This window comes from Artibeus jamaicensis, unplaced genomic scaffold (assembly GCF_021234435.1).
Source record: "Artibeus jamaicensis isolate MK-2021 breed Jamaican fruit bat unplaced genomic scaffold, CSHL_Jam_final scaffold_847, whole genome shotgun sequence".
Taxonomy (NCBI): Eukaryota; Metazoa; Chordata; class Mammalia; order Chiroptera; family Phyllostomidae; genus Artibeus; species Artibeus jamaicensis.
The window spans coordinates 4,986,431-5,001,033 of NW_026522057.1; the positions used below are offsets into that span (position 1 = coordinate 4,986,431).

At 42.2% G+C, this 14,603-nt stretch overlaps 1 pseudogene; it reads right to left on the reverse strand.

Annotated features, from left to right (window-relative positions):
* Nucleotides 1-804: 804 nt before the first annotated feature.
* On the reverse strand, nt 805-10,973 carry LOC119052506 (zinc finger protein 69 homolog B-like; annotated as a pseudogene).
* Nucleotides 10,974-14,603: the final 3,630 nt, after the last annotated feature.

The following is a 14,603-nucleotide window of genomic DNA, read 5'->3' on the forward strand; positions in this document are numbered from 1 at the left end:
AAGAATCAGAGGCCAGTTTAAAAAAAATTAAATGTGGTAATAGAAAAAAATCTATAAACATATTCTGGATTTATACCTTTACTTTTTTAAGTTCACACTTACAATGCTCAGGCAGCTGAGTTGTTCTGCTACGTAAGAACAACTCACGTGAACTTGATCTACCTCTAATTATGTTCGGAAGGATACAGTATCTATTAAATTTAGTGAAGTACTATGAGTTCATTTTTCCTTTTCCTCTCTCATGCTTCCTTGCCTCACTATGGCCCCTGAAATCACCTTCTCCCTGGTCCTCTTTGGTGGGTTTCTAGATGTATTGCTCTGAGGGCTATCCCAAAATCCCTGCCAATGAACAGAATGCACATTTTCAAATCTAATACTTTATACTTATCAAAGGGAAAACTTTAAAAGAATATAAGTGGCCACCAATTTCGATATATCTATCTTCAAAAAGTCATCAATATGTATTAAGGGATTATGGCCTAATATTTTAGGTGTAATAACAGCATTGCAGTTATGTTTTAGAGATACATCCCTAAGTACTAATGGATTAATGAAAAAGGGTCATTAGCCCTGGCCAGTTAGCTCAGTTGGTTAGAGCATCATCACAATACGCTAAGGTCGTGGGTTTGATACCTGGTTAAGGCACATACAAGAGTCAACCAGTGAATTTGTAAAAAGGTGGAAAAACAAATGACTGTTTCTCTGTCTCCCTCCCTCTCTTTCTCTAAAAGTAAAAAAAAAAAAAAAGAAAAAAGAAATCACTATAGATTGAAGTCTTTTTAAATATCATGATAAATAATTCCTAGGCTTACACAACATCATTCCAAATGTGATCTTTTTTTAAATTCTTGTAACAAAATACCAAAAAGAACTGATAAGAAGATAGGAGTTATGGCACAGATAGACATAGTAATATGACACCAAATGAATTTCTTGCCATTATTAGCCATTTACATACTCTATATATAGAAGAGGCAAACTATAGCCCTTGGGCTAAATGCAACTCAACACCTTTTTAAAAAAATTTATTGGAACATTCAGTTGTGCAAGTTCTCAACTAGGGGCAATCTTGACCCCAGGGACATCTAGCAAAGTCTGGAGACCTTTTTGGTTGTCACTATGGTGGGGGACTATTGGCATATGATACTGGCATTTTTAGTCAGAGATACTGCTAAATATACACAGCACACAGGAAGCTGCCCATAACAAAGTATCTGGCCTAAGGTAGCAGTGCCACGATCGGGATACCTGAGTCATGTGTTGTCTCTGGATGCTTTTGCACTAAAAGAGTGATTCTGAAGGCACACAGCACATTATATATTTCCTATCTGGCCCATTACAAGAACAGTTTGTGAAATGTCTATAAAAAGCCATTAAAAATATATAAGCATCACATGCATAGTAAGTTATCTATCAATTCTAGAAACTTTCCCTTAACATTACTTCCTGTAGAAGTGAGCCAACCAATATTTTTATTTCTGCTTCTTCTAGCCATGTAAGGAGCTATAGTAAAAAGGATATATTACATTTTATTCTGACTCATTAAAGGGTATTTAAAACAGTGACTCTCAGAAGTCAGTCTACAGATTACTGACCTGCTGTGAAGTTTTCACTGACTCATAGTGCAACAAGAAAAATAAAGAAAACTTTGGAAGGTTTTCAAAAAACTGACTTAATTCAATGTAAAGGTCTGTTCTTTATGATTATAACCTTCCTATATTTTTAAATATTAAAATGCTCTTTATTTTCAGAAACAATGCTGACAATAGGTGTTTCCACTTAATGTGACAAAACTAATAACTGTAACATTGGATCAAACCAATAAAAAATTACTGGTTTTTGAAATCCCAAAGTCAGAAAACCACTATTTTAGAGGCTTTTGTTCCAATATGAGGATTCCTTGATGTTGAACATCTTTCCTGTCATTGCTGAAGTTTCCTTAAATGTGTTTTACAATGTCTGATAAGTGATGAACTACGGGTGAAGACTTTCCCACATTCATTGCAATCATAAGGTTTTTCTCCAGTATGAATCCTCTTATGTTTGGCAAAGGATGCATCATGCCTAAAGGCTTTCCCGCAATGACTGCATTCGTAAGGTGTCACTCCAGCATGTACTCTCTGATGAATGGAAAGATGTATTCTTTGGCTAAAGGCTTTCCCACATTCCTTACATTTATATGGTCTTTCCCCAGTATGAGTTCTCTGGTGTTGAGTCAGGTATGTGCTATGGCTGAAGGTTTTACTACACGCATTACAAATATAGGGTTTCAACCAGTATGAATAATCTCATGTTGCCTGAGGTGTCCAATCTGAAAAAAAGTGCTTTTCTACAGTCGTTACATGTGAAAGATTTCTCTCTCACATGAGTTCTTAGACGCTGGACTAGCCCAGTGCTCTGGCTGAATACTTTCTCACACACACCACATTCCTACAGCTTCTCCCCAGTATAGATTCTACATGTTCAGTAAGAAATGACAGATGTCTGAAGATTTCCCCACATTCCTTACATTCATAGGGCTTCTCACCATAGGGATTCTCTGATGTGGAATAAGGGATGAACTTTGGCTAAAGGCTTTTCCACATTCTTTACATCTGAAAGGTTTTTCTCCAGTATGAATTCTCACGTGTTCTGTAAGATGAATGAGCTGTGTGAAGATTTTTTCACAACTATTACACTCAAAGGTTTTCATTCTTGTATAACTCCTTGAATGATTAATCAAATCTAAATTGTATCTAATTCTCTTCCAAGGTATGTTATAACTATGGTCTCTTTTTTCTTGGAGAACCTACTGGTCCTGGAATATCTTTGGAGCTCGCATCAATACTTTTCTCAAATCTGTTAGATTCTTGGTCTTTCTCCTGAATGAGCATTTTTCTGTGGCTCAAGGGGATTTGCCCCTCACCTATTCCTTGGTTTTCTTGGTGGCTCCCTAACTAATCACATTTGGAAACTCTTCTAAATGTGGAACACAAGGCACTTCCTCTTGTAGACATTTTCTTCACCAGGTCACGGTGTAATTCTTCCCACAAAATGTCAATTCTTTAAGGTTAGCTCTCTGGTTTCTGTTTTACTCTCCAAGTCTGAAAGAAATCCAAAAATACAAATGGGTCATATTCCCTGCATTAAAAAAAATGGCTATAGTGATAATGGGAAGGAATGACAATAACATATAACAGGTACAGGAAACCTGAACTGTCTTCACCTGTGATCCTGTCACCTAGAAAGCTAATATGAGAGGAAGTGAGGAAGTGACCAAAGGAAGCTGTTAAAAATATGTGGGGTGACTTTCAGAAACTGGGAGAGCCCTGACCATGGTGGCTCAGTAGGTGGGGCATTATCCTGCAGAGTGAAACGTTTCAACTCAATTCCTGGCCAGGGGACATGCATGGGTTGCAGGCCTGGTCCCTGGTTGGGGCGCGTATTAGAGGCAACTGATTGATATTTCTCTCACATATTGATGTTTCTCTCTTTCTCTTTCTCCCTTTCTTTGCCTCTTTAAAAATAAATAAATAAATCTAAAAAAAAAGAAATTGGGAGAGTTCATTCATGTGAATTGCAAGAGAAGATGAAATAAGAAGAGGGCATTGTTGTCAGGGCAAATATCAAGAGATAAGATTAAAGAAGATGGAATTCTAATACCATATCATCTCAAGCTCATACTTCTATGACAGAATTTTCTTCATTGAAAGTTGTAAGTATTTGTCTCATACTTTTTACCCATTAATTTAAAGTATTAAATATATAGGAATGTATCCACTGAAATTGGATAGCCTCCCTCAATCCTGTCCCTGTTCCCTCTAGCCTTTTAGGATTTTGGAATGCACCTGTTCCACATTCCCCAATGATATGTGCATGTGAATGTTTGCACTGATGTATATATGGCCATAAATATACAGTTGCACTAAAAGGGATCACGGTATACATATAGCTCCATAACTGCTTTGTTCTGTTTTTTAACTCACCTGTATCTATGGGCCCCCTTCCATGTCTGTTCACTTAGACTTATTTCATTTTTTAAACTGTGTTGCATTCCACTTTATGGACATACCATAATTTGACTTTCGTGTACTGAAAAATAATTAGGGTGTCTCCACCTTCTTGTTATACACACACTTGTGCACAATCCTGACAGTGTTTCACAGAATGTACTAAAGAGGAATTACCGGGTCGTGAGTGTGTGTGCTCTCAGCGAACATGGGTGCCTTTCCCTGCAAACTCAATCTTCCTAATATTTGCCTATTTAAGAGGGGGGAAATGATCTTCATTTATGTCAAAGTATTAACTACAAATCTTAAAGGATAGAGAATATATATTCTATCTATATGTGACACCATTTTTGGATCAGCAGTTTCTCTGATTTTTACTCTCTATTCCTACCCATCCCTTCTGGACCCTGCCACCCTAAAACACCAACATTTCTTGTTCACAGAAGAATCATATTCCCTAGGATTTCTAACCTCACTTTAATAATAGCACGTGCAACGTGCTCCGTAATAGCTGAATAAATTTTGGCATGAACTTAAAAAGCAAATGGAGATGTTTACATTACTTACTACAGGAAATAGTGAATCACCTAACTTTCTTTTTAAGGCAGAAACAAGACAAATGTCATATTTCGAGTGGTCAAATCTGGCAGTAGTATTCAAAATAATGCAGAGAAAGAAAAGAAGACATCAAATGCAACTAGAAATCATAGTAATTGGCATGTGATATACTTGGCTTAGCATTGCCTCAAGAGAGATGGAGCGAAGAGGCTCCATTAAAAGACAAACTAGGGGGACTGAGAGGGAAACAGAGTATAAAGCACAGTGCAGTATTGCTGACATCATGACACAAAGGACAGGAGGAGTCAGGATGAGAAACTTGTTTGGGAGTGAAGATGGCTTCTATTTTGGGACATACTGGGTTTGAAGTGACAACATTGCATCTATACAAAGATGTAGGAATAGAGTTCCTGTGGATGTATAAGACCAAGATGAAAATATGGAGAATATCAGTACCAAAGGGATGGCTGAGACCAGCAGGTGCACTTGTGGATGTTTGCGAAGGAACATAACTGCTGTGTCGAAGACGAAGGCTCCACAGAGGCTGCGGCAGAGACTGTTGGCCGTCCTCTGAAACCTGCCTTCCCATCTTCCTGACACACCACTCCGCTGTGTTTCCCAGCCTTCCTTGAATTTGATTGAGTGACGTGACAAAGATCTCCCTGTTAAGTGAATGACAGTGAAAGTGATCTGAATTACTATAGGCTGGTCTGTTAAAAAAAAAACTCTCAAATGAGCTTCTTCCACTGCTGGGTAAATTTAGATGATGTGCAAGCTCTCGGGGATTGAGGAGCAACCATGTAGGAGAAATCTTGGCTCCAGATTCACCAGGTGGAAAAGAACTGTCCATTGAACTAAACAGTTCCCCCAGACCAGTATAGAAACAAGAAACTCCTTTCTATTTGAGACAAATTTTAGAGTCCATTTGCTAAGTAGTTTAGCCTATCCTAATGAAGGTGGAAATGCTACATCTATATTAAAAAGGATATTGATAAGAAGCCCTGAAAAAGCAATGAGAGGAGACAAAATGAACCAGGTTCCCATAGTTCTCCAGCAACACCTCCTGGTACAGGTGCCAGTGAGCAGGGACCAGTTGCCCCCACACCTCCTGGGTGAAGTCCACAGGTATGTCCTTGAAGGTTAACAATTCCTAGAACATTGAATATGTTCCTTTTCAGCCTGAGTTCGGGAAGTTGTCCTGACCTGGTCTAAAGCTAAGATTCTACTCAGGTTCTCCAGGACACCTGCTCGTTTGGCCGAGTCTCTGCTGGGGGTTACAAAACAACACTGAGAGCAGGTAAGTTGTCTTTTGCAGGTTACAATTTGGCAGAAGTCAAAACACTCATGAAATATTAAAGAAGGTCACAGAGTATTGTGTTGTAGTTGAGACTAAGGACAAAGATCAGGAATATTTGAGAGAGGGGAGAGTCAAGAGGCGCCGAGGCCACAAGAGAAAAACAGGGACCACTGTTGGCCCGAAAGAACCGAGAAAATGGGAACACATCAGCGTGGGCAAAATACCCTTCGCTGGGTAATCCTGTTGACAAGAACTTGTTGGAGAATAGCCTGTTTTTGGAGGGGGCAGGAATTCCACCTAGTAACGAAGAACACTGGATGGAAGCAGACACTCTTAAAGTACAGGAGCCTGCTATTTATGATCTACGCAAATTAAATAACCATTTGATAGTTCTTTTTCAAAAATATTCCCAAATGCAAAGAGAACCCGGAAGCCAGAAAACTGAGATAACAAATTCCTTCAGTATTGAGACTATTCTAAGGCTTTTATGTCATTGTACATTCTGGAATGCATGTCAGGATTACTAGCCTGACATTGAGGATGATTAAGGGTATGGGGCCTAATCCTGTGCCGTGTGGTTTTGGAAGCTAAGAGCACCCCACTTTAAACTACCTCTACTCTCCAATAATGTCTCCCTTTAAGCTGGTTTTCTCTGATTACTCTATCATTTTCTTATACTTCTCTGTGCTTCCAGGGTTTGGCAGCACCGCACTCTGCCAGTGCCATTGGTTTTCCAATGAGCTCATTTGTGAGACAGGGACGCAGCTGAACTGCCCTTAGAAGTTTCCTTCCTTTTCTGCTCAGCCCACTTAGTTTGTGCCCATCACCACCTGCCAGCAGTTTCTCTACTCATTTCTCTTTTCAGCTGCAATTCTGCCCCTGGATGTGACCAAAAAGCCTCTCTTAAAGGTCATTAATGAATTGTATTCATCTCCAAGAATATCAGAACCTGGTTCTGTTCATTTTTAAATGCTGCTTAAAATGCTTTTCTTTCCCACAGATGTCATCCCTGAGGTTTACGGGCAAAAATTACATTATATGCTTTTACGCACATGCATGCACAATGGCACAATTTTTAAATGTGTTGGCTAATTGGTACAGGCTTGCTAGAAACAAGAGGGCCCTGAGGAAGGTTCTTGCTGGTGGGGAAATTATCTGTGAAATCAGCAGATGCAACTTGGTTCCAAACAAGCTAAGAACATCCAAGCCAGGAAGACAAATTAAAGAAAATCAAAGTCCAGGGCTCTTAAAATGTGAAAAGCAATTTCAAGAAAGTGAAAGGGAATCCCAACCCACCTGGGATTCTGCTGTCTGGGCCCCAGGCATCTCTTCATCCTTCGAATGTTCTCCCTGAGTCTCAGCAGCACCCTGAGGAAGCAGAGGTGGGGGGGGAGAAGAGTCATGAGGTTTGCATCTCCCCGAAATCCCCAAACAGAAAAGCTGCCTGCAGACCTGCTGAACAGGCTCCTCTCTCAATACAGTCACAAAGAGGGACATTCAGAAGGACTCAAGTGCACACTGGAGCCTCATCAATGAGGAGGACCTGCAGGGCGTTGTTTTGGGGATTACGTTTCCCAGTGTCAATGCTGGTCCGAAAGCACAGATTTAGCAGGCCAGTCCACTCCCGAGGACCACAAGGTCCTCCATGACCAACCCAAAAGCTGTTTCTCCAAATATTATCTCCCTCTGAACACCCTCCTTCATCCACTGGACGCAGCGCCCACATCATGCAACTCACCATTCTTCGGAGACCCCTGGACAGCTCCCACCTCAGTACTTTCCCCCGAGTCCTACTTCAAGTATCAAGTGATGTTTTCTCAGACTCCCTGAATGAGAAAAAAGCGTCTTCTCCCTGTGCTCCCCAAAGACTTCGTTTTTATCTCTGCCCAGGTATCTACCTTAGTCTGCCCATTGCATTTATTTTTAGAATGACCTTCAATTGAGCACTACTGTGAGCACCTGGGTACGAACTGCAGCTGGTGCATTTCCCCCATCTACTCCAGTGTAAGTCACCACACCCTTCCAGGCTGCTAGAATTCAAGAAAGACTGACTGCATGTGAGGCATTAAAAAATAGGAACTAGGCCCCAGCTGGCAGGGCTCGGTTGGGTGGGCCTTGTCCCACGAAAACAAAGGTCGCCGGTGTGATTCCTGATAGAGGCACACGCCTGGATCGCAAGTTTGGTCCCCCCGGGGTGCGAATGGAATGCAACCAATCGATGTTTCTCTCTCACATTGATGTTTCTCGCCCTCTAAAAACTGAAATTAAAATAAAAAATATGAGCTAGGAATGACGGCATATGAATTATTGTCCTTGTATTTTTCCCAACTTTTTATCATAAATGTTGAACACCCATTTATCCGCCACCTACATCCAACAATTGTTAACATTTGCCCTATTGGCTTTATCTATATTTTTTTCTGGACCATTTTAAAGTTACGGATGTGATGATACTTCATCCTTAAATACTTTAAGTAAGAATCTTCTCCTGCATAACCACGGCATCATTTATCACACCTGACAAAGTAACAATAACGTCATAGTACCATTTAACATTCAGTCCATATTCAGATTTCCTCAGCTGTTCCACAAACTCTTTTTTATTCTGAATCTTTTCCAAGCTAGGAGCCCATCAAGGTTCACACATTCAAAGTGGTTGTTATTTCTAATGCCTCTTACTCTAGAATAGTGTTCCCTCCTTTTCCTTGATGTTAGTTTTTCAGAGACCAGAACAATCTCACTGTATCCTTATTCCTCTGTCCCCTGTATTTTCTTTAATCCAGCAGTTCAGCCTTTAAGCTTAATTTAGGGTCACGTTAAACATTTTTTCAGTAGTTTGTTCTTTTATTATGCTTCCCGGTATATTTTTAAATTTTATTTAGTTATTTTTTCAAGTACATTTTTTTTTGTCTATTTCTCCCATCCCAGCCTCCAGAGGGCACAAAATGCCAGGTCCCCTCATCACTGGGACACTTGGTTAAGATCTGATTACCAGACCTTGGAAAAGTATGTACTTTCCTTGGCGTTTAGCAAGTAATTTGTGGGGCTGATACTTTGACACCACATAAATATCCTGTTCCCCATCAACCTTTCAATGATTTCATTTACAGTAAAATATTCTATTATCCCATCTACATTTATTATTGGCAGGTTTTTACTAAAAAGAGCTTTCTCTCAACAACTGGAAATGATCTAAAAAGTAAGGTCAGTGTAGCCTTTGTTCCCATACGAATCTATTTTCCAAGTAAGCAATCCATGTATTAACCACCACCAATGATGGCGAGTGAGTTTTGCCCCTTCTTTCTCTGTTTTAAATGTCATCACGAACGTGTGGATTTCATTTATTCAAGGTGTTACCATCGATTTGGATACTTAAACTGTCTCACATTTGTCCAGTGGAAGCCCCTTGAACCTGGCTCTCCCATCCACCTGAGAACTAACTGTGCATTAGCCCTTCAGCTCTCCCTTGCCTTCTAGCACAAGAGACTCCAGGCTTACTTCATACTCTCCCTGAAATCTTCTACTTCTGATCTAGCCACCAACTACCTGGCCAGGTCTCTCATTTTATTCACATTTCTTGCTGTGAAATAAGGAAAATCAAGCAAGTCCACCCTGCCCCAATGGCCTATGGAGAAGATAAAAAGATAAAAAGAAGTAACGTACACTGGCTGGTGTAGCTCATTGGATTGAGCGTGGGCCTGGAAACCAAAGCATTAACTGGTTCAATTCCCAGTCAGAACACATGCCTGGGTTGCAGGCCAGGTCACCAGTTGGAGGAGTGCAAGAAGCAACCACACATTGATGTTTCTGTTCCTCTCTTTCTCCTTCGGAGGAGGAAAAGGAGGAGGAGGAGGAGGAAGAATACAACCATGACACTGAAATCTTGGCTTTAGGCTGAAGTGGCCACCAGTACTCAGGAAAGTCCCAGGCCAGGAGCCCTAACCAAGAGCTCCAGAGACCTCTTACTCAGCAGTCACTCCAAAAGATGCTTCTGCTCAGGTGTCTACCTTCTCCCCCACACTAATGTTGCTTTGCCTCCCTCCCACCTGTCAGTCTGTTCACACCTTCTCCTTCAAACATCTTAGTCACGAAGTCCCACAGGGACACCCCCTCCTCAGCCTTCCTTGGATGGTGCAGCTTTGTCCAGGCGCTGGCCCGGGTGGGCGGGTGGTCAGGAGCTGCTGCAGCATGATGACCTCCGCACTCCCTTCTGGGGCATTCGCCTGCCTCAGCCCACAAGGCAGAGTCCCTACTGGGCTTGTCCACTTTTGATGTGGATACGGCTGGAAACGCTGAAAGAAGTTTTCACAGTTGTATGTGTGTCCTCCCTCCTAGGAACCCAGGGAACATAAGGTGCCAAAATCCAGAGTGTGGACCTTTTAACGTCAAGGCTTCCCAGGAACACCTCCCATCTGGAGCTCCATCTGTCCCCTCAGCAGGCAGCTGGAGGCTCCAGGTATGATTCTAAGCAGTCACCTCTAGACTCCCCTGGTGATGCTGGACAGAAAACGTCTGAGTCACAAAAAGGATCTCAAAGGCTCCGTCACTTGGTCGGAGTTCTAGAACTTGCGCGGATCGCTGGACAGTTTCTACAAAGCCACAGGGAATCCTGGAAACACACAGCCCACACGGGCCAAAGGGCTGTGCTGGTGTCGCAAAGTGTCATTTTAAAAAAATGAGTAAAACCCGATTGTCTGAAGCAGTAGTGTTTTAAATAATCCGATTTGGAATCAAAAAGGGCCTGGGTTGGAATGCCAGTTCCTTCACTTGCCAGCTGTGGCAAATCCCGACGCCCTGGAACCCCGTGTCCTCCCCGCCAAACAGAGAGGACGAACCTTCCTCCAGGGCCGGACAGACTTTGTCCAATCCCGACTCCCAGCGCCCCCGCGTGACCGTGTGCGGCTCGTCCCCTCCCCAGACTCTGACAGTCCCCCCTCAGCCCTTCACACGCCCGGACCCAAAACCCTTGCCCTTCCGTGGATGGTGCCCGGTACACGCGAAGACGCTCCCACGCAGTGCGCCCCTGGCCTTTGTGCGCGCCGGTCCGGTGGCCTCCGGGGCAGCGCCAGTCCCGCAGGCGCCCCACGGGACGCTCGCCCCGTGGTCCAGCCCCGCTCTGCCTGCGGCATCCCGCGTCCCAACCCGGGGTGAAGCAGGAGGAGCCGGTGCCTGTGTTCTTGTCCGCTCTCACCCAGAGACTGCAGAGTAGACCAGCTCTTCTGCGCCAAGAACGGGGGTTGGGGCAGTGTGTTTCCGTGGGGAGGTGTGACACCCTGGACAGAAGGGAAACATCGGTATCACTTTTTTTGTTGTTGTTCAAACAACGTTGGTATTAAAATAATCCAAACCCATACCACTGTTCCTTAATAAGAGGTACGCAGAAAAGACTGAAAATGGAATGGAATCCAGTGTTTTATTAAGAGAATACCACGATCAGGTAGGTCTTTGTTCTGGCGTTCAATAAGTTCTTATGTTCATCGCTCTCCCTATACTTCTGGAATTCCAGAAAATACACAAAGGCAAAATAATTATCTATAGTCTCACCAAGCAGAGATAACCATTGCTGCCGTCTGGTGCACACACGTACCCACACTCACACACACGTTTTTAAATGCATTTTTATGGAGGGTTTGTTTTTTTTTTGCAAAAGTGATCACACTGTAATTGATGCATTTTTGTCTTAACAAAATAGCAGTACCATTCCAAATACATACTTCACGGCAGTGGTTTCAAAACTAACAGTTTAGAAAACAGCACAAAACTATGTAGGTGCTTTACGGGTCAAATGTTTGTCTCTCTTCTTCTGTTCCCCCAATTCGTGTGTTGAAACCCCAACCCCAGTGTAGCTGTATTTGGGGAAAGGAAGTAATTAAATGAGATTGTAAAGGTGGGGCCCTAATGCTTTAGGATCAGTGTTCTTCTGAGCACATGTGCCAGAGGGCTCGCTCTCTCGGAAGGTGAAAGATCCAGGTGAGGATTCAGGAAGAAGTCACTTTATACAACCGGAGCCAGGAAGAGTCTCCCCCCAAACCACCTGCTGGTCCTTGAGCTGGGACTTCCTGCTCTCAGAACTATGAGAATATCAATTTCTGGTGTTTAAGCCACCCAGTCTATGATGTTTTGTTACAGCAGCCCAAGACCAATCCATTAGCATACAGTATGTACAGAATGAGGCTTTGTTCTAAGTGCAGTCCATATTTTAACTGAGTTAGTCCTCATAACAACCAACCCCTTGAGGTACTATTATTACCTGCAGTCCCAGGTAAGAAAACTGGGACTTGAAGAAGTTAAGTAACTTGCCCTACATTACCCAACTTGCAAGTGGTAAGTCCCGGCAGGCCAAAAATATCTGCAACCCCAAAATACAGAATTAAATAGTGTAAATGTTTATATATAAATGGTATATAAATGGTATTCTAGGTGGTGGTACATGGATGTTCAATGTAAAATTCTTTCAACTTTTCTGTATGTTTAAATATTTTCATAATATTGAAAAAGTAAAACTAAAAATAAATGAGAATTATGTAAGACATTATGAATAAGTTACTGATTTAAATAGAGACTAGTGACATACACTATATTCATGGATTGAAATAGAACATTCTAAGTATGTTACCTTCCTCCACTTTAATACTCCCCAATCAAAATCTCAGCTTTTCTTTTTACTAAGTTAGATGAGTCTACAGTGTTCCAGGATGGCCCAGTAAAAATTTCCAACAATGATGAAGTCAGAATTGCCCTACCAATAAGATATTATCTTGTATTACAGAGGCACAAAAATAAAAATAAAATGTGCCAAAATATACGCATAAATTAGTGAAATGAAATTGGAAACCCACAAACAGATTTGAGAATTTAAATTTAATATTTCATAAAAGTGACATTTCAGCCCTGGGTCGTATAGCTCAGTGGACTGAGCATGGGCCTGTGAAGCAAAGGGTCACTGGTTCGATTCTTAGACAGGGCACATGCCTGGGTTGCAGGCCTGGTCCCCAGTAGGGGGCACATGAGAGGCAACCACACATTGATGTTTCTCTCTCACTCTTTCTCCTTCTCTTCCCCTCTCTCTAAAAATAAATAAATAAAATATATTTTTAAAAAGTGACATTTCAAATTAGCGGGGTAATGTGGGATTATTCGGTAAGGGACATTAGGACAACTGGATAGCTACTTGAGACCTGAGTAGACCCCTCACCAGAAAAGATGCACAGATGACAAGTGAACATACAACAAGATGTTCAACATTACACATTAGGGAACTGGACACTAAAACAACAATGAAACACCACTACGTACCTCTCAGGATGGCCAAGATCCAGGACACTGACAACACCAAGTGCTCGCAAGGGTGTGCGGCAGTGGGAACTCTCATTCATTGCTTGTGCAGTGGAAAATGGTGCAGGCACTATGGCGGACAGTTTGGCCATTTCTTACAAAACGAAACATACTCAGCATATAATCCAGCAGTCACGCTGCTTGGTATGTACCCAAATGAACTGGAAATTTATGTCCACACAAAAAAAACGCACAAAAATGTTTATGGTAACTTTATTTATAATTGCCAGAACTTGGAAGCAACAAAAATGTCCTCCAGTAAGTGAGTAGGTAAATAAACTGTGGCCCATCCAGACAACAGAATACCACACAGTTGTAAAAAGAAATGAGCTATCAAGCCATGAAAAGATTTGGAGGGAACTTAAATGTGTATTATTAAGGGAAATAGCCCATTTGAAAAGGCTACATACAGTATGATTTCAACTATATGACATTTTTTAAAAAGCACAAATATGGAGACAGTAAAAAAAAAAAAAAAAGAAAACACCTGAGGTCACCAATTGGGAGGGAGAGACATAGGCAGACCACACAAGATTTTTAAGATGGTGAAACTGTTATGTGTGATACTGTGATGTCGCCGTACATTTGTCAACACCCATAAAATGTATGTCAAGAATGAACCCTAATGTAAACTAGGGATTTGTGGTGATAATGATGAGTCATCGTAGGTCCATGAATGTGGCAAATGCACCGACCACGCTGGTGCAAGGTCAGAGGGGAGGAGGTTGGGGTTGGGAGGCAAGGGGTACATTTTGTGGCTAGCCTAAAACTGATCTAAAATATATAGTAATTCTTAAGAAAGTCTTTAGCACAAGACTTTTCAGAGCCATCACTATTGGGATATTGTATTCCAGACGTACAAGAAGAATAGAACACGCAGTCTTCCCAAACCATGTCAGCGCTGACGTGGACACCTTTGAACATCCCGCGCACCACTCCATTCTCCTCTGTCCCGACTACCGTGGCCTTCGCTCAGCTTGTATCCTTCCTCTGGTCCCCTAGACCTGGTCTTGTTTCCTCAAATACATTGTTCTCAGTAGCTGCCGACACCTCGCATCCGACCACGTCCCTCCACTGCCTGCACCACTTTAAGCTGAACTTCCCGGGCTACAGGAACCCCCTGTGTGATCTGGCCCAACCCCACCTCAGTCTTTCCTCTCACCACACCCTGACTCACATTCCTTAGAAACATCGGACTGCTGTGCTTCCCCAAATGTTCTGTGCCCGTGTAGGACTCTGTCTTTTCACATGGTGCCATCTGTGTGGAACACTCTTCTGCCCACCCGACCCCGCCCACTGGTTAATTACCACCTATCCTGCAAGTCTGCTGCCTTAGGAGACTGTGAACTTCTTAGGAGTAGGGACTGTCAAATTCACTTTTTCTTTTCTTTCCAAATTCTAAAAGCTTATGGGCCCCAAGGCTC